The following is a 23,647-nucleotide window of genomic DNA, read 5'->3' as shown; positions in this document are numbered from 1 at the left end:
GGCAAAAAAAATAAATAAAAATCAAAACTGTGCTGACCACCAATTTTTGTTTAAGTTTATTAAGGAAACAGATCACTGGACGTCATGCACACTTTGTTCCACGAGGATAATTTCTACTTACTTTTCCATTATATATTGACTTCAGCTTCACTGTTTGATTTTTGTAGCACATTTGTAAATGATCCAGTGGCAAAACTGTATTTTAAATGAATAACTCAAACATCAAAGTTGCTCTCATTTGTTCCTTAACAGAGGGCACAGTCTCCGAGTCGCAATTATGGGGATTCAGTTGAGACTGCACTAGAGTTTAGAGCCTGGCTTTACAAATTTATCCCAATTCAAATATACCAGTATTAGAAGACGATTAACTGACTAGAAGGCAATGTTCCAAATGCATCTCCAAGGTGTCAAATGGAGCGTTAGAAAAGGCTCTGAACCTTATTCAACTTCTTTTATAAAACTCTTGATAGGATAGGTAAACTTTTTTTTTTCCCAAAGACTCCATGCTTTGTACTTGGATGTTTCAAGTTAAACCATGGAAGATGGGAAGTGAGAGAACCTTTAATACTGGGAGACAGAGAAAAAGTAGAGATTTGGGTATGTAATATATCTCAACAGAGAAGAAAGAAATGTCTGGAAACTAAGCTTTATGGCGGCAGGAGCTTGGGTTTCATCTAAAGTTATTCACTTACTATGTTTAATAACTTCAGATGGAACTGAACTGAATAGTTCTGCTTCAGTTTTTCTGTTGTATGATTTCAAAATACAACCTTTAATAATTAAACACAGACGGCATGCTTGTTCTGCAAAAAAACAAAAAGAAAAAATCCCTCAGAGAAGTTTACAAAATCTTCTTTGTGAGACTATCGATATATTATTAATATGCCTAAGGCAAATGATGACTTTACATGGACTTTTGCTGTTAAGGAATTTGTGCATTTCTCTCCTTTTAAACAACACATCAGGAGATTTCTTGTGTACAAGCTTGAACAACTGCCAGTAACAATCCTGCATCCTTAAATCAAAACACAATATTTTCAAAATCCTTGTGCCAGTGTTTTATTTGCTCTTGTATTTTTTATTTATTTATTGCTGCTGTATGTTGGCAACTAGGGGCAAAACACGTTTAAGAAGAATGAATGTATTTAATAGTTTGGAAAAATATCTCAGGAAAGCAAAAACATGTTTTGTCCCGCAGAATAAAAAAAATAATCGCTGTGTTGAGTGTATCCATGGCAGAGGTCAAGGCCCCACTGAATAGCTTTCTTCACTTTATGTGCTCAAACTTTTGCTCAGATACTGTTTGTCTTTCCTAGATACTGATGCTAATTAACAGTCTCCAGTGTATAAGTCTGTGAGCTTGTATGAGCCACATATTTGGACTGTGAAGATGCTAATATAGTGATAATAAGATATGTATTTCTGTTGCAAACTTCAGTGTTTATTGGAATTGTATTTAAAAGATCAACACAAAATATTTGGGAGGACAAAGAGAAAGTATGCAGACTCTTCTTTTGTGCAACATACTTCCATTTTAATCACCTTGGATGGCAATGCGTCTGTGGCGGCAATTGTGAAGTTGTGTTATAGATTCACATCAGGTTTAGCTCTGAACTCTTTTTTTTGTAAATGACTCTGGTTGTATGTTTAGGGGCTGTTTTCCTGTTGGTCAACCACTTCGCCCACACTTTAAGTGTTTTGCAGCCAGTAACAGATTATATTTATTTACACTGATTCATAAACTTTTACCAATTTTGTTCTCCCTGCCGATGAACAAACATCTTACTCTGGTCAAAAACCTTCAAATAATTTTGGCCCATCTGACTTCAGGCTATGGCAAAAAACAAGATTAGAAATGATTGAGGTGATTTAAATTAACAATGCATGTTCACTTCTTACCTGTATTCTGTCACCGCTGTTGGTAAACTTTGAAACTGAATTGAACATACATGTTGGGTAAGAGCTCAGCATTGAGAAAGCACTGCCTCAATACATTTTGTGAAGTGGGATTAAAAAAAGAAAAGGAAATCACATCTGCAGAAATGATTTCTTATTCTATAGAGGAAGAATTTTAGGATGTTACTATTCCAAATGGAATGGTTTCTGACTGCTTTTTTCTAAATGAATGTCAATTGATGTTCTATAAAATGAATATTCTGCTGATTTATAAATCAGTAAGAGTTTAAGTACTTGCATTCGTGTTTCTGATCTTTTGTTAGTAACTTTAAAGTAATGGGTGTGTCTGCTGGTTTTTCTTCAGTTCCCAATCTCTGAAAATGCAAACATTACAGTGTGGTATGACAATGTACCAGGAGCATGTTTATTCTAAACTCCCTTGTGCCTGATGATTGATTTCTGTTAGCTCTAAGTGCTGACTCAGTTGAAAGAAGAAAGTCGTCTGAAGGGGGAACAAATGGGCTGAGAGATGCACACAGAGAACCATCAAAGAAGTTGAGCTCAGACCAACTACAATGGCTTTGATCTGCCTGCAGAATCCTTTGCATAATTCTTAGTCTCTGGAATTTTTCGTTCACAGTCTAATCTTTAAGTTTCAGTCAACTACATTTGTTTTGCCTTCACACACCTACACGGAGGCCAAAACTCAGCATATCCAGCAAGATTACTCTCGTTCTGTTTTATAATTTGTACAAAAATCCATATGAACAAACCGCCAAAATATTCAGAGGCCAGGGAGAACCAAATGTACCTCACATTGATCTTTTTTTCTCTTTTCCTTCAAAGTTTTCTCAACTTTTGGACATGTATTTAATACTGCAAATTATCCCTGAAAACCTAGAATTCACCTTTTAGAGAGAGAGAGAGAGCTAGGGAGAAAGACATTTGAATAAAGTTAAATCTTTATTCACCTGATAATTTTACTTTATTTACATTCTTGTTTCAAAATTGAACTAACTGAAATATACTTGATACTACAAATTAATAATTGACCCTATTAGTGATCAGATGCAATATAATCTGATCACTCAAAGTGCCAATATTTGTATTACGTGTACAATTAAGTCTTGCTTTTGAGGTTTTTAAGATTTCTAATACATGCATACAATTGAGTGGCTCATAAATACCCACAATTTAGAGATTTGTGAAACCTTGAACATTCATTATTTTCCTTCCACTTTACAAACGTGTTTTACTTTGTGTTGACAAAAGCGAAATCCCAATAAAATAAATTTTGCAGTTGTAAAGTGAGAAAAAAGCTGAATGATTTTTCAATGCACGGCTTACACAACTTGAGAAATATTTTCCCAGTTTGCTGAAATACCAAAATGCTGCTCGTCTATTGAAAAGGCAAAACCCGTGTCCATGAATTTGCTTGATGGTCACTGATAAATAACTACTGTAAATACTCCTTTTGTGACAGCCGTTTTTCACTTACTAACTTTTCACAGTTGTATAAAGTGACCATGGTAAATCATTTCACTACTTTTTCCTCAATCAGTGAAACTTCTTTGTATTTTCTGAAAGCCTGAAAGCATCCCCCAGGACCTCAGCTCTTTCAGTGATTAGGGTAGCTGAACTCTTGCACAGTGGGCTTTTTGAATTAAACCCCCCGCCTCTTTGCGGTAGGCCACTCACCAGGCTGATGTTCTAGGCTAATTGGCCTCAGGGTTGGTGAGCAGTGTTCACCAAAGGTCCTCAGGGATCAGGATAAACCGGTAGAAGGAAAGGGTTGCTGTGCATCCCCTACTGTCAGTGGCCACTCAAGGCATGGACTGCTAGTCCTTATAACTAACCCCTGCTGCGAGTGGTCAGGACCTGGGCTTTAGCCAAAAGAAAAACTGGAAATTATTCAGAGTTCATGTTGGAGGAGATAAAAAATAAAATCCAGTAACAGGAAATGCAGGAGAAGACACTGTGGCTTATTAATTGCAGACTGCAAAAGTTGGAAATGTAACTTTTGTGCAGTTAACAGACTAAAACAAATACAAAGCCTTCATCTGTGAGTAAAATTACTGCTGTTTGTTCTTTTTCTTTCTTTTGTGTTTTCCTTTCTCTAAATTGTTTTCATGCTTGAGATGCATCTCGTTTTACATTACATATTAGAGATTCTGACAGAATAATCCTTTTCCATTTGTCAAACCCACCAAATCCCAGTGAGAGATTTTCCTTAAGGCATCGATTGGTAAGAAAGGACAGGGCCCACATAGCATCACACAAAACAACCACATAAATGATCTTTAAAACATGTGGCATGCTTTAAAGTGTAGTGTGTTTTCATCATCCTACACTTTGAAGCACTTTCATGAAACATGATAGAAAAATAACCACCCAAACTGTCTCGGGCTTTTATTTTAAACATGTTTTTAAATGTCTTTCTCAAACTTAATTTGCTAGAATCCAAAAATTTAAGGAGTGGGATAATGGATTAAATTCTTAGTTCTTAATCTCTGCTCAAATATCTTCAAGGTGGTAGACATTTGCAGAGGTTTAGACTTTTCCTTGTGAAAGAGAACATTTGATTATGGTAATACATGCAAAAAAACACATTTTTGTTTTCTGTTTTTGCTAAATTATCTTTACTAATTGTGTTGCGAAATAGAAAGCAAGAAAAAAAAAACAACACACAAAAAGCTCCAGCAACTATGAAAATTGTCTCACCTAAACTTTGAACCTCAGATACAAAATACAAACTTTGCTCCCTAACCTTGGATTATAAGGATATTTGATCCTAACCCCAATGAGCCTCCATTCAGGACAAACAACTCCTTTAGGACACCTTAATGCCTGCTCAACACATAAGTAAAGGTCCCCTTGCGGTAATTACAGGTTAGAAGACCTGAGGGCATACCCATATCTCCGGACCCTTTTTTACTGCAGCACATGTCCTACCATTTAATACGCAGGCAGTAGAGAACAAGTATAACAGTAATGAGGGCAATCATTTTATGCTTGTACCAAACCGTGTTGTTTAACTGGAATCACAAGCTGAAATGACGAGCAGAAGAATCATGTCGGAGTGTGTGTGAAGGCACCAGTTAAATTTACGGTGCCGTAAACAGGACTTTGGAGGGCAATATAGCAAAGACTCTACCGTGGCATGAGAAAGTATTTCGACCCTCACAGTTGTCCTCCTCTGTTCTCTTTTTGTCAGTCCAAGAAATTTTAAGATGAAAAATCTGGGTAGATGTGAAAAATGTTTAAATAATTAAATGTAATAGATCAAAAGCAACATGCTGTGTCCAGGAAGGCGAAATAAATGCTATACATCACTATGTATATATCAACTCTGCTGTTGGGCAGTCAGAGCCGACGAATTATGACAAGCTGCATACGTCAATGTAAATACTGCTGTGGCAAAATTTTATTTTGAAGCATACTGATTTGTATTCACAAGAAATATGTTAATTAATATATTTAATCATTTAAATATGTTAATCACGTTTGGTTGACTTGCTAACATGAATCAAGAGAGGCAGATCTTTAAACTTTGAACTGGTTGAGAGTGCAATTAATAAATACAGCACCAGTCACATCTGCCAATTTTATTTGGACCATTGTTTATTGGATTCACTCCTTCTCTCTTATGGCCCTAAATTACATAGTCTGTCACACACAAAGATTTTAAAGTGGAATAAAAACAGATGGGACTGTTCACACAGAGGTCGCTTTTTGAAAAAAAGTCAAATGGGTATATAATTTACAACCACGCACAAAAAACATCTTCTGATTACGAAAAAGAAAAGAATTGTGATGTTCATACTGTCACATTAAAAATGTCAGAAAAATGTCACGTAGGCGCAAAAAGATTTTGACTTCTTCCATTTTTGTCTGGTGTTCCATAACTTAACGTAGATAGATTGTGGAACACCAGGAAACCACAATAAGGACCGTTATTTAGTACCTGCAGGCCTCTCTTCGTTGAGGGCAGTGTTCAGGAATTAAGAAAAAGTTTTATTATTTGTACCGCACTGATTCACCAATAGACAGGCACTTGGTCTTCTATAACATGTCAGGAAGTTGGAACTTATAACCTTGTATGTTGTATGCATTTATTTGGTATAAAATATTCACTATTTTTTTTAACGAAATATCTGTGCACTGAAGGTTATGAGGCAGTCATAGCTGAAGTTTATCCTTGGAAAGGTGGATGCAGTCTGAAAAGAACTTCTACTGTTTAGTATAATGTAAAAACATTGCTATTGTATTGGATTCGCAGCCACAACAGCAAAATAAGGCGGTGGTGATGGACAGCTGAAATGGAAAGTAGCTTGAAAGTTGGCAAGAAACATGGTGGTTTTGTTTTTTCTTTCCTCAACAGATTCCACAAGAATTTTAAACAAGAAAAAGCACATTGAAACTGTCTAAATTTGTGGAGATGTATTAGAGGTGATGATGAAATGGGAGCAGAATGCTGCAGAAGGTGACTTAGAGAGCTTAATTTACTGTCAGGGGAAAATAAAAGGGGTGACAGGTGAGAGAGAACATCATAAAGATGAAACTGAGGAGGCAGCTGTCAAAGTGTTTCTGTGTTTTATGAAACATGCAAAGACTCCTTCCTTTGCTTACAGTTATGTCTGTACTTGCCCGACACAAAGCCCTTGCAGAAATAAAAAATGGATGTGCAGCCAGGCGGATCATGAACTAATGCAAGATACACACCTGCCTGCATGTAAAAATTGTGATTGAGGATTTGTAGTGCCTCCTGAAAATATAAATATACATGTTAAAATTATAGGTTTGTCAGAATATTTGGTAATAAATGATTTTCAAATATATATATATTTTAGCTTTGATGTGGCCATTTGTCCTGTGCAATTCAACTAAAAAACTGTCAGAAGGAAATGTGATTAAAACTAAAAATAAGCTTCACTTCTTTAAACTAATATTTAATCAAAGTACATTTTCATCCAATTGCATCAGTGATCTTCGTAAGGAGTCCATCAGGATGCCATACCTTGACTCAAAATTTGACCGCTCTTCCTTGCAAAAGTTCTCCAAATCAATTTATGTGACAATATAGCATGTCCACGGTCTTCTTTAGAGCTGTTTTTCTGTCACATCACTTTCCCGCCATTAGATTCCTCCATTTGTTGATTTGGATGCCGACTTTGACTCCTCCTTACGTTAAGCTTTCCAGCAGAATCTGGAGGTTTATGTGTTAAAATAGACTACTGACAAATTCCAACTTTATTATTTATAAAGAACAGTTGCAACTGAATAAAATCAACATAATTCTGCCACCACCATGTTTTACACTGTGGTTGTTATTACTTTGTGATGTGTAGTGCTTTTTCTGTTGCAGACACACCTTCTGAATTATATTCCAAACACTTTTGTGTGGCTCTTTCACATTATGGCAGATATTTCAATATCCTGAAGTTTTGTCATGTATTTCTTTTTGTCTCAGATTTATTAATTACTTCTTGTTAATCTTTAAGTGGAGTGTAGCAGAAAGCTGGCAAATTAATGCAAACATGCTCTGTCTTTGGAGACTTGCAGCACTGTTCAATAAGGTTTAGGATTATGACAAATCAACGAGAGCTCAAGCATCACAGTTCTAGGGTGGCACTCTAATATAAACTTGAAGTCACCAGGGCATGCTTTGGATGAATAACAGCGAAGACTTGTGCTGGAAAATGGTGAATTTCCATTCGTTTTTCCTCGTTTGTGTGACAAGCGAGTCCACTTTCTTGTTGCTAATACCCAATTAGGGAGATGATTATTGATTGAGGTGTTGAAAGTTGACTGCTAATCTCCCTTCTGTCAGGCTGAGGCGATCAATAGGTGAACGTAATGAGCAACCTGGTTCCTCGGCGCTAATAAACAGAATTAGATTCTGACTGGGGTACATATTTGTAAACCAAGAGATGGGCAGATTCAAGCCTCAGATATCTGTTTTCCTCTTTCAGAAAGCAACTTTGTTAAGCACACATGACAAATGCCATTGTCAGGCTGCGAAAAAAAAAAAAAAAACACTATTCAACTTTTTTGCTAGCAGCAATGCTAATGTCATCAACAAGCACTAATGTCTGTTCAGAACACCTGTTTTGCTCCATAATCTGTTGTATGGACAGCTATCGAACAGTTCTAGCACTTGCATTTAAATTTCTAACGCCCCTGGGTGCCTATAAACAAAGCCTGATTAAGAGTGAAGGTAAGCTAATGCCACCAAATGCAAGAGAACAGCATGATTATGGCTAATTACTTCCAGAAGGCAATTTTCTCCTCCTTACACTTCGTTTTACTAACTTTATGATGAAAGTTAGTCATGACTGAACAAGTGACTGTATTTGACCCATCAAGGTCAGTTAAATGATAAAATGGAGCAGAAACCCTTTATGCAAAACGTAATTCGCTTCAAGGACGGAACAATTGTTCTTCACATTCACGTCCAACCAAGTGATTATATTTAATACTCGTAGAAAGGCATCTGTTTTCCATTTGTGACTCTAACATTATTTTTTCATCCTGTGAAAAACACATATGTACTTAAAACTAACAAATGTGTTTTAGTGTAGAGAAAAATGTCATGTTACCTCCTTGTTGTCACTTTTCTCTGAAAAGATGCTACATGGTGCCACGCTGCAGTCTCTAAGGGCCTCCTCAGTCTGTTTTCAGATGCGGTATTAAAATGCAGGCAAACTTTAGGAAATATGACACACTCTGCAGCACATTAAATCTTGACTTCTGGGATTGGTGGCAGCCACAAATACAAGAACTGTCTGCATGATGATAAATAAAACCATGGGGGCTCTACCTTTATGTAAGAGAGATCCATAAGCTCCCTTGTATTCAAATGAGTCAATGTAACTACTTGCTCTTATGAGCTACTGCATAATTGTGTTTATGGATTAAATGATATTTATGTAGCTTACCAATATTGCACAAACAATCCAATAAATCCAATTAAAATTCAGTTTATTTATATATCAACAATTCACCATAAATGTCATCTTCAGGCACTTTGCAAAAAAAGGTAAATTAATTCCATCCAGTTTTATTCTTAATGTCAAACAACTCAGTTTATTTATTGAAATACGCCAGTGTTTATAAGGAAATCCACCACATTGCTGCAAGTTGCTCCTAGACGATCATGTGTTGACAGTGGACTCTTGCTTGCATTGTGTTGTTGACTTTGCAACAATCCCCCACATTGACCATGCATGTAGCGACAACAAACAGGATAATTCCCCTTAACAGGAAGAAACCTCCAGCAGGACCAGAACGGCACAGAGTGAGCAGGATTGTAATTTCAAACATGGCAGTGAGATTATATTTCTACAAATGGCGTCGAGAAAAACAACTTTTAAGATTCTGATTTGTTTGATGATTTTCTTAGCAGTTGATTGTCAACCTGAAGTTTATTCTGTATTTGTGATTGCAATGTCAGAGATTAACCACAGAAATAACCAAATCAAATTTCATCCATCTTTTCAATATCTTCCTTATACCTAATATCTGAGAATCAAACTTCATTAAGAATGATCCTTAGGTGTTGCCATTGATGCACAGTTGAATTCTAGTATTTAGATGCCTTATCAGATGCCAAAACTACCTGGACTGACTTCTTTCAGCGCAACAGGTCCAGTTTAAGCTCCTTCTAGGGGATGCAGCTCTTTATCTCTGAGGATCAGCCCAGCAACTCTACTGAATGTTTATCCCTTAACATTCAGGATCACGTTCATGATGCGCAGCATTCACAAGGTTTCACAACATGGAGAGACAAAATTGAGAGTTTTGCTGCATGGCTCTGCTGTCTTTAAGGTGAGACTGACTGAAGAAATGCCCATATTACTGCAGAAAAAGCTTCAATATGTCTGTCCATCTTCTGCCCCATCAACATCACCCTTGAGTAAAACATCACGATATCCAAATCCTTCTGCTTGAGGCAGAGACTGACCATCAAACATGAGAAAAATTCTTCAGATTTATAAGCCTCTTAAAATATATCTATCCTTCTTGTACGTGTCTAAACTGATATTCAGTTGTACAGACACTATTTCTAAAACCTGCTTCATATCTGTGGTGCATGAAGTCAAATCATCTGTGTGGAAAACATTTGAACCGAAGATGCTAGAAGATGGCACAAATCTGTAGTTCTTGCCTCAGAAACAAAATGTTTATTACTGATTAACTAAAGCCCTGGAATGAGATGCAATGCTCAGACATTTGGAGAGAAATCCACTGTAACCAGCAAAATATTTTTTACCTCCAACCTCAAAAAGCAACAGCTGCTTTTTCTCATAGAGCCGAGTTGATTAAACTGTATACTGTTCTTATTTTGAACTATTAATAACTAAATCACCAATTTGTCAGCATTGATATTGTTCCTGTTGAGTCTGTAGGTTTTTCTAATACTTTGCTAAACCTAATAAAAATTATTCTGCGTCGAAATACATTTTTGTGTACCTCAACAGGGATAACGATTTTGGACTGCTATTATTTTAAACATATGTATGTGTTGACACAAAACACACATTTTCTTTTTTTTTTTTTTTTAAGATAATTGCCAACAGAAGTGCTAACATCTTGTGCTTGACGAAAACAAACCCAGGTGCCATAACACATCTATATCTAACCAGCTTTGCTTTTGCTAATTTCTAGTTTTAAAGCTTTTGATTTCTGTATAGCAACCTTTTACTTTATTTGATTGCACCATGTTTTTTTATGCATAAGTTGTCTGTTATGCAATAGAAATGCAGATTAATAAAACATGCACATATCCTAATTGTGCAAACAAGTCAACACTTTCTAATGGGTTAGCTTGCAGTTTGCCTTCGTTCTGCAAGTTTGGACTTTCATCACTTGCTCGCATCGGTGGAGAGTCTTTTTACAGGTAAACTCCTGCAAAACTTTTGCCTCCTCATTTGCAAAGCTAGGTTAAGCTTATGTAAAAGAGATGCATTTCTGAGTACATTGGAGGCCCAGGAACAAACATTTCCCTCTCCTTCCCTCCCCTTGACAGACGAGTGACAGCTATTTAAATGCGAACTGTCATTAACAAACACAACCCTGCGCGACACCTGCTTTAATCACGGCAACAAAGGCGCAGCGAGTGGCCGAGTAGGAGCTCCCTCTGTGTGTGATATTCAAATGATTGGGAGGTGCAACATACAAAAACAACAACATCAAAGAATAGTCTGTGCAGGGAGAGAGATATGCTGCGGCATGTGCCTCCCACCACCACTATTAATCAGCTTCATTTTTTAAAGAGAATAAAGTGTGAAAGGGCTCAAAGTCACTAAATCACTTAGCCTCAGAACAGCATAAAATTATTGTGCTTTTTTTTTAAACATGGGGAATCTTTTTCTTCAGATATGGGAGTTTAAGACAGTCATGATAAATGCCTGCATGGAAAATATTTTTGAAAAAAAAACAAAAAACGAAAAAACAAAATAAAGAAAATAACAGGAAACATTTATTAGTTAGGCAAATGTCTTTTAGTTGTTTTGCTACTCGGTCGTGGTCCTAACTGGTATTGTTCTGCTTGGTCATAACTTAAATGAGGAAGTCGTTGGGCTGTGGCATCTTGCATCCAGGCCAAGGCCTGTGCACTTGTAACTAATGCATTGCATTTGTTCTGATTAGTTGCTGTCTTTTTCTTTGCTTTTCTTTTCAAACACCCCCCTCACCCACCAACAGCGACTACAGCAGAACATCAAGCCGTGTTTGCAGCAAGTTCGCCTTTGTTTGCTCTGCCACAAATTTGCACAGATTAAGATCAGCAAATGAAGATAAACATTTCAGAGCGTTTCCATCACGCGTTTGTTCCTCAGCGATGTGTATCATCGGTAAATATAAATCTCGGGCTGCAAAAGGCTGCAGCGACTCGCAAATGTTCAAGGAACTAAATCCCCACACAGCAGCGTGTCTCGCTCTCCCTACACTGTTCTGTCACAACATATGTGCTATGCTGTTCAGAAGTTTGTACTTATTGATCATAGATATGAGTGATCTGTTGTAATCACTCATATCTATAAATATTCAAATATGTAAGTTGCGAAATTAGAACTGTTTTGCTATTCGGCCGTGTAGCAAAACACAGCCGAGCAGTCGGGTAATTCTACCCTGCAATTCTTCCAGTGCAGAATCAAAAGAATTGTAAAACCTAAACCATGTGTATTTTGTAGTAATTAAGCCTCTGATTTAATTTTGGCTGGAATGTTTGCCACTCTTTTTTTTTATGCAAATTGTTTTCCTGGCACGGGACCCAGCTTTTAAACACTGTTTTTACATTTTCAGTACAATCGAGTCTTTTCCAAACTACTTTAGTTGTGTAAACAACCTGAAGTGTCTAAGTTTCAGCCATCCAGTCGCTCTTTGTTTATTTTTCCAACTGTTATAAAGATCTCCTTAGTAAAGGCGTCATTAAATAAGTCTAATTGCATGATGCTTCCATCACCAAGTTTTCTTAGTTTTGAATGCATCACATTGACTTCTGCAAATGTAATCCTTCTCATTGTGGCAAAAACAACCTAAGATGCAGTTTGACTGTCATGTTTCTCTTTATGATTTTTGGTTTTGCTTGAGAGCATCTCCAAATTTCAATTGTTCTTGGAGGTGTCGGTTTCAGAGAGAGGGATTCTGTATTGACCGTCTTCCTCTCAGTCCAAGTCAACAGTGACATTAGAAATTGCACATCAGAACTTCTGGATAGTTCTTGAACATCCCAAACAATTGTCTTTCACTTGCATTAAACTGTTTTTATGATATGGTGAAACCTTAAACATGTGAGGCTGTTTTTCTGCCAGTGACAACTGTTGCATTAGATTTGGTGAATAACCAACCAAGATTATTAATCTGGTTTTGGAGTGGATGACATTAAGCAGCACAAAGCTTTCTGCAAAGGGCTACATAGCAACTCCATTTAATATTCAGGCTTTGTGATTAAAACCCAGGTCTATGCCAAGAGACCAGCGAATTCAAACTAATTGTACCATTCCACCAGAGCGTGTAAATATCCAGCTGGAAAGCTTGTTGATGCAGAAAGTGTGCAGTCTCTTTGCAACTTGATAAAGAACATTCACCAATTGGTGAGGGGGAATGCATTTGAGCTGCAGGTAATTAACAATAACAGCCACAATATGTTGCAAAAAAGTTAATGCATCATGTTTTTTTTTGTTTTTGTTTTTTTGTTTCTAGATGAGACATTGCTTTTTTGGGCCAATTATTCCTTCTGGTTTTGGAAGCTGTGCAGTTGGAAGGATTTAACTTTTTTTTTTTTTACTTTTTGACAGTAGTTACCATGTGTAACTAGCAAAAAACTGCTTTTTTAACAACCAGGAGAAGCTGACTTGCATTTCATCAGCTCAAATAATACGTGATGTATGACCAGAGCAGCAGAAGAGACTTTACGGATGCAGAGCTGGGGCCAGAGAGCAGAAAGAGAAATTTAAATATTTCTTCCGTTGATCATAACAGGCAAAGATGATGATTCTGCCTCAATCTCTTTGCCCAGCTTTCTGACCATAAGGTCAGAGATTTAAAGAGGTGTGGCATAAGTAAATGAATCATGTATGACGGTACAGCAGTCATGCATGAAGAACAGGTGTCTTCAGTCAGAGGCTTCTTCTTCACTGCAAGACTGACTGCTTCTAAAAATTCTTTCTATCATCGTCCACAAGTTTCTGGAGATATTTTCTAATATGCTGTTGAGCTACAGCATTTAACATTCCTTTGTTGTTTAGTAAGGTATTTTTGAATTCAATTTAATTAAAGTTCTAAAACAAATCCTTCAAATTGACATGACTTTTAAAAATTTTATATGTATGGTAAAATACACACCAGTTTCTGCAGATCTGTAGAGAAAGTGGGGAAGAATTAATTAAATTTCTTGTAATCCTCTTTGAAATGCACTTCTTTAAAAGATAAAAACACGTTTAAGAAGCAACCCCGGAAACCCAGATGAATATAAACTGCTAACTCCACAACCCACTATTTCTCTCACATATGGCACTAATCTGACCAAATCCTGAAGAGAGGCATACATCTGGGCAGCAGCCCAAGCAGCAGAAGACACCTGCATAGCTGTTAATTGCCTCAGCACAAGTTTGGAATCACAGTAACTGCAATTATTAAGACATCTGGCACAAGAAGGGAATGCATCATGAGCCTCTTTGACTAATCAAATTTAATCACACAACCAAGCTGTTGGAGATAATTAATGGCCGTGGATTACAACTTCAGTCATCTGTCGATTGTTTGTCATAAAAGTTGTAATCACAATGTTTCACACTTAAATATATAAAGGTTAAAGAAAAAGTGATTGTCATAGTAAATGATTAGCAGTAGTTTTTGTTTGCTTCAGAAAATATTTACCTTCTAAACATTGTTTTTGTTGCCGTAATTTGAGTGAGCTTCATTTTTGAAACTGCTGCCAAAATCAGATCTTGTGAAGGAATCTTCAAAAGCTTGTGATTCTGACCCACACTGATTAATTTTCTACATTTTTATTTTTTATGAGAAGTTTGTTAATCATATTAGAGAAGCAGAAGTTTAGGAGAAACTTCAAATCAAAACAAAACCAAAGATATTTACTCTAGCTTTTGTTTTTTTCTTGGTAAACTAGTATAATGTAAAACGTGCATCAAACATGGCCGATAGAAAGATTTGCTGAAAAAGTTTATTTAATGAAGTGAGTTCATGCATGCATAACCTCATATGAATTCTGGGATTTAGCATACATCAAATGGGATACTAAAATATTGAATCTGAAGTTCTTAAAATTAAGTAAAGCTACATAAGGTGAATGCATAATGAAAGATAAAACTGAAACTATTTAATTTCCTAACATTTTGTTAGTGGTGTTTTTCTAAAAGACTGTGATGGAAGTTTTGTAATTTATTTTGAGTCTCAAATGAAATCTGAAGGATATGGAGTTGATTAATTTTGAAGGATGAACTACAATGTTGTTCAGTTTGGAATGACTATTTTTTATTTTAAATCAAATTTAAGAAGCCTTACTGTGTGAAGTTGTGAATGTTCATTTTTGCAGAATAGAGAATGATAAGAGTTTTTACTTCATTTTCATAATTTCTTAATGAGGAGATTTAAAATTCAAAGTCTAGCTGAAAGATTTTCTAGGTTTGTCAGGGTTCAAGGCGGAAATTGGAATTTATCTACACGCGTGGACCACTGGGGGGGAAAACTGGTGTTTCTAGTAGAAAACAATGCATTCAAAGAAAGAAAGTGGAAACATATCAGACTTTTTGATTTTTTGTCTGTTCTAGGATTTCTTTAGATTGGGGAACAATTTTATTTAATTTTTTTGCCTACTTTATGTAGTCAAAGTATTATTTGTCATTAATTGATTCTAAAATTCAGGTGATAATCAGACCTGGGTGTGGCTGGTGAAATATAAACAGTTTTTCAGTAATGTGCTACTGGAAATCTGTACATGACATAATCTGGTGCAACTCAAATGCAAAATTCTGTTTCCTTCCAAACTTTTTACCATTGGCCCTCCAGTTGGCACAAAATGTCCTGTGTCGGATGCTAATCTAGTTTTAAAATTAAATATAGCACACAGGACACCGTGAATCCAAAAGATTGGATTAGAATTTCAACTTCTTTATAATTAGACAGTTTCTGGTAATCCTCCAAACCATGCTGGTTGTAAAATCTAAAAAGAAAAGTTTGGCTGCAAAGAGGCAGCTTGTTCTGCAACCAGTGAGATTTCCTTTATATAGTGTCATAAAACTCATAAAGCCAAGATCAGGAAGAGATTTGGAGAGCTTTTTAGTCTAGGAATAAGGCAATCTAGCTGACATTTAGCTGAAAAATGGGTGTAAGTCACTTTAATATAAAGCCATCGATTTCTCCTTGACAATGACATTTGTAAAAAAAAAAAAAAAAAAAAACACCCTCCACCCCCCACTGGCATTTTGTTTATTTATTTTTATGCTATTATTGTTGTCAGTGGTACAAAAATAAATTTCCAGTCATGGCTGTTATTTCCATTTTCTTTTGATGTTAAGGCATTTAGTATACAGAGTGGTTGCTTTGCATTTGGATCGCATGACAAGTTATCTAGTGTACAAAACAGACATTTTTTTATGTACAAGTAAAAAAAAAAAAACATATATAGATATTAATACAACTAACTCCATACATATTTAACATTAAAAGCTACTAAATGGCAGCAGCAGTAGTTGCAGTGAAAATTACACTTGAAAACTCAACAGATTGCATTGCACTTTAATTCAGTGAATGTCTGTATTGATTTCATTTCCATAGCAGATTAGAGGAGCACTCAGGTTATCCCCATTCATTGTTGGGTATTTTTTTTTTTAACCAGACATGTTGGATTTACTGGCCACTTTGGTTGGTTTGTAACATCTGGAGCACTCTGTTTGGAATCCTGCACATTACCATGACACTGAATAGTGATTATAAAACTAATATCCCAGTCACTTATACGTGATGTGCTTTTTGAGTCAAATCCCAAAAATGATTTTTGTTTGTCTCCTTTTGATAAATATACTCCCATGTTCTCATGAATGTCAATAAGACTTAACTCCATGTCTTTTAATATGTGTTAAATGTGTTATTTTGTTATGGTTCAGGCAGCACACATCAGTGAGTGAGAAGTCATTAAAGCCCAACTTTGAGCCAAATGACAAAAAATAGGGAATACATTTCTTCTCTCACCTTACAGCGAACTATCACAGCGGGGCTTCTTTTCCCCAGCCTTTGGATATCTGTAAACAGCTTTGTTTTCCAGAAGGCATTCAAATGGAAACCTGCCGTGCCTTAGCACATCTGGTAATGCTGCATTTTCTCTGTAGTCAGGGGACAGGGTGGTTGGAAATGATAGCAATAGCAAAAACAAGCGTGCTGAAAATTAGAGGGACAAATTGTTTCTCGATCAGATAACTTGAGTTGGCAAGTATTCAGTAATTATCTGAAATGTTAATCCCAGTTTACCAGCTGATGTCTTTCTTTGCCAAAATTAAACTCTCAGAAAATGGGAATTTAATTTCCATCCCATTGATCCCTGTTTGGATTTTTATGTCCTGGGCTGACTTAAATACTTGGTCTCTAAATATTTCTGCCTAGCAGAAAGCAATAAAATCTAACATTAGCTGGATTTTAACATCAGGGTATAGTCAAATTACAATAGTAGTGTTTAAGAAGTACTTTAAATGGATTTAGAAGGGTTAAAAAAAAAGATAACAGAATTTGTTTGCTGTCATTACTTAAAATGGCATACAAACTTATAAAGTGACGACAAATAATAATAAAAGAAACCCTAAATCATAGCAACAGGCCAGACATTACAATTTTTTATTAACCAGTTATGCAAGAATAAAATATATTTAAAAAAAACTAATTTGCATGACATTGTGAAGAAAAATGGACACCATGTTGTTGGGGGAAACAGTAGAAGGTAATTAAAAGTAGTTTCTCAGTAGGAATCGGTGTCACAGAGAGATAACACTTCACTGAATTTCAACAAACACAACAACAAAACAACTCAAGACTGAAAATACATCTCACAATGACCTGGACACATTCCATGTAGTTGCATTAAATACTCTCCTCTACTCTCGTGTTACTCACCAGGAAAAATCAAAGCTAAACATGCAACAGGCCAGATGCAGTGGTGCATCCATGTCTTTCAGGTGTATATTTGTGTGTTGCTTTGATAAAAAAAGGCCATCATTTTGAAATTTTCTTCATAACTAGTTTAGCCTCAGGCTAAAAGCCTTAGTAAATCTGCAAGATATCTCTTTCTTCCACAGGGGGAAAATTGATTTCAAAAGCAGACAGTTCTGTCCCTTTCTGTTTGAATACAACAGCCACATCCACCTTGCAGAAAGCAACTCGGGAAGCAAATTGAGCATTTATATTGGCTCGAACTTGAATGCAGCCAATGCAAGGCATCAATTTATCCTCCTGGGTGAATATGAAGTAATAGAGGGGTTCCTTGAGGAGTAAAGCATCAAGCTACACTGAGTTTTGGATGAGAAACCAGAATTATTCTTTTATTTTTGCATGCGCATTTAAAAAAGTTCAAATCTTGGGTCTCTGCAGGTTTTTACCAAAGTCATGTCACCTTCAGAGTCCAGAAAACTCAGCACAGGCTTGAATGTTTACATCACAGCTGCTGAAATGTATGAAGATTCTTTGGTACATGTAAATGCAACAGAGGGAAAATGGAGAAAACCAGAAACTGAAAGTTACCCATCAGGAGAGGATGGACTCTTCAAGAAAGCTTTCTTTATGTGTTTCTTATTGTAAGTGTTTTTGAAACCTATTGCTTTTTGAGACTTCTACTATTGAAACTTAAACTGCTGTAAATGATGTGTAGAATGTATATATCTTTATAAAAGAAGCATAATTTTTCACTGAGAAAATAAAACACTTGAACTGCAATTATTTGCCTGCTGTAAATAATTTTTGCAAAGTATTTTGCATTCAACATTTTCTAAGGTTGGAACAAACACAGAGAGGCATCTTTTAATATCTCCGGATTGTCCAGGGTCACACATCCTTAACTATTATTGCTTCTGTTGATAAAATGTTACAGTTATTATCTTATTGTAAGACCCATAATGAGTCATTTCAGTTTTCTGAGTTGCAGCACTTTGAGCATCCAGTGACAGTCAGGAGGCAGACAAAATTACATTAGCAGTGATATTAAAAGAATGAAAGGTAGGAAGGATTTATAAATCTAGGGTGAGAAAACTGCTGAAATCTGACAAAGTATTGAAAATTTGTAAAGTAACTGAACATATTCCAACCTATGGAACTAATGAGATTAAAAAAGAATATATTTTTTTCAAAGTGTGATTTTAATACAGTCCTCCCTCAAATAGCTACATATTTGATCTTAAAATCTTAGATGGGGAAATCATTGTAACAATGGCTGTGTGAAATGAGATATTTTATGTGATAGAGCATCAGTGATGCTTTTGTGGATTCCTTGATTTTATTTTGAACATTAAATACCAAACTAAAAAAATGCAGCAAATGTAGACCTGAATTTAATTGATCAAAATATTGATCAAAATATTAATGCAACTGTTTTTGTGTTTGTGTAAGCTAAACCTTTTATCTTTAAGTTGAATCAAAAAATTTATTTCAACATTTTTCACTTCACTCAAAAACGAACAAATGAAGTTTACGTTTAATTAGTAAACATATATTTACATAAAAACAGAAATTTAAGAACTGATCTGTTGATATTCAGTGATCTTACAAAGCTGGACAACTAATAAATTCCCCTTCACTTGTCATGCGTGATTAGAGTTTTATTTCTTCCTTTCTGAAGCCAGAGAAATGACCCTGAAAATCCTTCCCAGTTGAATTTTCTACAAGTTTTGTGGTGAAAGCTGGTAACAATCACTTGTATTTTCCTTTCCATCCTCAATCTGCCCACACACACTTTACTTCCCCTTTCATGCCTTTCATGTTTTGAATCTCATCCTTGGCTTCTTGTTCAGTGCACAAAATTTACTGAAATTATTTTGATTTTTTTTTGGTTCCTTCTCTTTTTTTCCCCCGCTCTTTTTGCTGATTGCAGGGAGGTAATAAGCGCCTGAAGGCTGAAGGGAAATGACACATTTCACCTTCAAGGCTAGAGCGAGTAAATTTTGCAAACATACACAGGCTTAGCAGTTGGTCAGTTGTTTACTGGCTTTATTTAAGAAAATAACAATTCCTTTTTATTACAATACCCTTAAAGACTCGAACAAGAGCAAAAATCACTAAATTTGAACCCTTTGTGCCTTATTAAAAACCTCAACAGAGGCTGTTTTATGCAGCCCAAACATGTGCTCTCTTTTAAAATCAAAAATTAACATAAGAAACAGATATTTTTAGATTCCTCCGTGTCTTTTACCTCGAAAGCAAATGCAACTTTTAGCGAGATTAGAGAAGCCGCTGCACAGTTCCATCTCCTGTGACTTCTATTTATACTTTTAAGCAACTTATGCTATAAAGAATCAAAGGATCTAATCAGCATATTTTTAACATTTTTTAATTACCTCATTCACTTGTGCATTTCATTATTTTAGTTCTATCTCTTGAACGTCAAAGAAAAATATTAATAGTTTATCCATTAATTGTCGTTTTGCAGGCTTTTGGGTTTATATCATTAAAAAGTTAGCGAAATATATTTTTGTTTTAATTTTTTTTTAAGATATGAATTTTATAAAGTATTTTAAGTTAGAATTATGCAGAACAGAATAAAAAGCACAACATGCTTACTGAAGTTTCTGGTCATCTGTAACTATGCATTTTTAGTTATGTCTTCATTTTTAGGGGGTACAAAACAGTGCCACCTAGCGGGATATTTCATATCAACTCTGACATTTTATAACTATTTGGCAAGCAATGATACAAAGTATCTCTTCACTTTACTTCCAGTATATTTTAATAATGTCGATATATAACCGCTACACATACTTCCTATTAACAGGAATTTATTTAGCGTTATCTCGGTTGACAAGGTAATCTGTAATATCTTATTACGGTCGACTGAATTGGGGATTTAAACCAGAATAAATGGAGATAACAGATCGCCCATGCATGCTGCAACTTTGGATCAAATCTCCAAACATGTTTCTGGTTTTTTGTGCTTATGACACGGAACGTGTGCTCACTAGAAGAAGGATCATTTGTATGCATAAACAAAAAACGTGTGTCTGAAGAACAAGCCACTAGCAATATTTTTTATACTGGAAAAACCGTGAGGGAAAAGTGCGGTTCCTAATCACTTTCTGGTTATTTATATTATCTATAGCTGACTGATGTCTGAGTAAAGCCCCTGAAGGAGCCGTGCGAATGCGGTCCTGCTGGGGAGGCGTCAAATCAGATTTATGTGAACCGCTTTGGGAGATAAACCAGTATGTTCCACATTTTGGGTTGTTCACATCCATTTGTGTAATTAACTGGGACTGCTTCTGTAAGGACGATGGTTAATAAGCTCCAACGGGAACACGGAGAGACAGGTGAACCTGTGGCCCCTGAGATGTTAAACACAGATGAATAGATGCCACGGCACACGCGCAGCCTTGTAAATCAGATAAAATGTGTAGAGGAACGGGACGCAAATGGGCCTGACAGTGAAAGCTCAATATCACACAAATGGACGAGGCCCTCTCATCGATATTGGAAAACCAGTAACCTTTCCCAGTAGCTGGCTCACCTCTCCTAATGCTAACACACTTGACGTTCATTTACAGGCTTTACCCTCTTCACAGCCCTTCAAAACCTTTACATGTGAAGGCTGGCCGTAATGGGCTGTTGGCTAAATTAATGTAGATTTTTTATAGCTTGGATAAGAAGGATGTGAGATGGATGTATTATCTACTTAGTACTAGTATTCCTCGCCGTTACAAATGTGATCCTGTCGTCAGAAAGGACTTTTATTTCAGGGTAGAGAGGCCGGGGAATGCAAGGCCGTTTGTTTAATTTCCATCTACAGTAGAGGCGGTGACCTGCTGACCGCCCTATATACTGTGTAAATCAAGGCATAAATAGATAGATAATTTCAAGAGCAGTTTTAATGGAATCCAATAGCTCTCCTTCAACTGTGACCCATTTACATTCTTTCATTCTCGACTGCCTCCTCTGCCTTTAAATAAAACCCGAAGGGCTTTACTTACACAGGTAAAATAAGAGACAAGACATTATTATCACACAGCAGTGGTAGGATAGAGGTTTACACACACTTCTTTTTGGTGTGTGTAATTTTAGGTTGTATGATGCATTTGATTTGTTTTTCCCAATGTGCAATGAATAAATAAAACTTAAGTGAATTATAAAACAAGCACTAGATGCAGATTTTTACCCAGATTTTCTCTAATCCGCACTTTAAAATCAAAATCTGGAGATGAGTAATTATGTGTCCCAAAGGCTCACAGAAGCAGCTGACAGTTTTCATATTGGGTGTGCATAATTTTTTGCAAATATATTTTGTTAAAAATCTGTGAATAAAAACTTTCTCACATGAAGCTCCAACCATATACTGATCATACTTTGTATATGTAGCACAGCTCCTTCATGTTGTGCTCCTGACTGCTCCCTTGGAAATGGCAAATGTTACCATAGAAATATAACAAATATCCACATATTTCTTTCAATTTCTTTTTCTGAAGGCCGTTATAATCTTTAATGTCAGTAATCAGACATCTAAATACTTTTGAAATTATATTTTTACCCCATCTTCTGTATTTAAAATAGATTTTTTTTGTTTGGTTTGTTTATTTTTTTAGCTGATAAATGTCATGGTGTCTCTAAGGTTTTCGAACCCACATGCAAGGACACAATCAGGTAAGCGGTTAATGAACAATGATGATTTATTGAGTTTGAGGGAAAAGGAAAGAGGGATGGTTTCTGGAACGGGTCACCGGTTCGTCAAACTGTCAATGAGATGGTTTGGGTTAGTTAGCGGGTAGGAGAGACTCTCCGGGATAAACAGATTGGATCTTACTTTGGAGGGTGTGAGTATGACGGCTGGCAGAGCACTGGAGAACTGGGCTGGTGGGAGGCCGGACAGGTAGAGCGATCAGAGCGAGATTCGTCAAGGCCCAGGCCAAGGCACCTCCAGGTGGATCCAAGCTCGGTCAGGGAGTCCTGCTTTCCTGGAGAGGCGTCCGAGGCGACCGAGTAAATCTGGAGGCTAAGGGTTCCGGGGCAGACGGCCCACTCAGGGAATCAACAGGGAGACGGCGGGTTCACCTAATGTGAGAAAAAACAGAGGTTAAATCGACGTAGATCTCGGGGGGCCTATCATGTAACGATCGTTACCGAGGTAAACAAAACACTCAGGCGGAGAGGAGTCGTTCCGCCGCTCCTATAAACACCCAGGCTGAGCCCTCCGAACAAGCTGCAGGTGTGTCGACGGGGTTGACATGGCACAACTCCAGGGGCTCTGCATCCTAGCGGCACCTGGTGGATGCCATGAGAAGCAGCAGGTGCTCCAGGGAGACACAACAGAAAAAAAAAGGAAAAACTAAAAGAAACAAAAACACAGACCCTGACAGTACCCCCCCCTCAATGGACGCCACCCGGCGGCCGAGCAGAAGAGGAGGGCTGGGAGTCCCAAAAGTCTCTAATGAGGGAGGGATCCAAAATAAACGATCCTGGCACCCAGGAGCGTTCCTCTGGACCATAACCCTCCCAGTCAACGAGGTACTGGAAACCCCGACCCCGCCGGGAGGCGACGACCCGGCGGACGGAGAAGGCCGGATGGCCATCGACGATACGGGCGGAGGAGGGGGTTCGGCCGGAGGGCAAAGGTCACTAGAAAGGACAGGCTTAATATGGGACACATGAAAGGTTGGGTGAATGCGCAGGGACGGAGGAAGACGAAGACGTACGGCAGATGGGCTGATAACTGACGACACCTCGAAAGGGCCTATGAACTTGGGAGACAACTTTTTGGACATCGCCTTGAGGGGGATGTCGCGTGTAGACAACCACACCTTTTGACCTATGGTGTAATCAGGAGCAGGAGTCCTCCTGCGGTCCGCCAGGCGTTTATTGCGTGCAGTGGTGTTGGTGAGCGCATCTATGGTGTCTTTCCAGATCTTTCGACTTTTACGAATGTGGTGTTGAACAGAGGTAACAGAGATTGTCGTTTCATCAGAGGGCAGGAGTGGTGGCTGGTAACCCAGCACTATTTCAAAAGGAGAAAGACCTGTGGCTGCAGAGATGTGACTGTTGTGCGCATACTCAA

The 23,647-nt window shown here is 37.1% G+C and overlaps 1 long non-coding RNA gene across 1 annotated transcript; it reads right to left on the bottom strand.

The window, feature by feature from the left end:
• Positions 1–22,295: 22,295 nt before the first annotated feature.
• Positions 22,296–23,007, bottom strand: LOC129352108 (uncharacterized). Its single transcript, XR_008604853.1, has 3 exons — positions 22,717–23,007; positions 22,400–22,647; positions 22,296–22,328 (listed from the first exon to the last, which is right to left on the bottom strand). It is a non-coding gene; the product is annotated as an uncharacterized LOC129352108 (long non-coding RNA).
• Positions 23,008–23,647: the final 640 nt, after the last annotated feature.

This window comes from Poeciliopsis prolifica, unplaced genomic scaffold (genome assembly GCF_027474105.1).
Source record: "Poeciliopsis prolifica strain line A6 unplaced genomic scaffold, Auburn_PproV2 SCAFFOLD072, whole genome shotgun sequence".
Lineage (NCBI taxonomy): Eukaryota > Metazoa > Chordata > Actinopteri > Cyprinodontiformes > Poeciliidae > Poeciliopsis > Poeciliopsis prolifica.
This window is presented reverse-complemented; position numbering and strand designations above follow the sequence as displayed.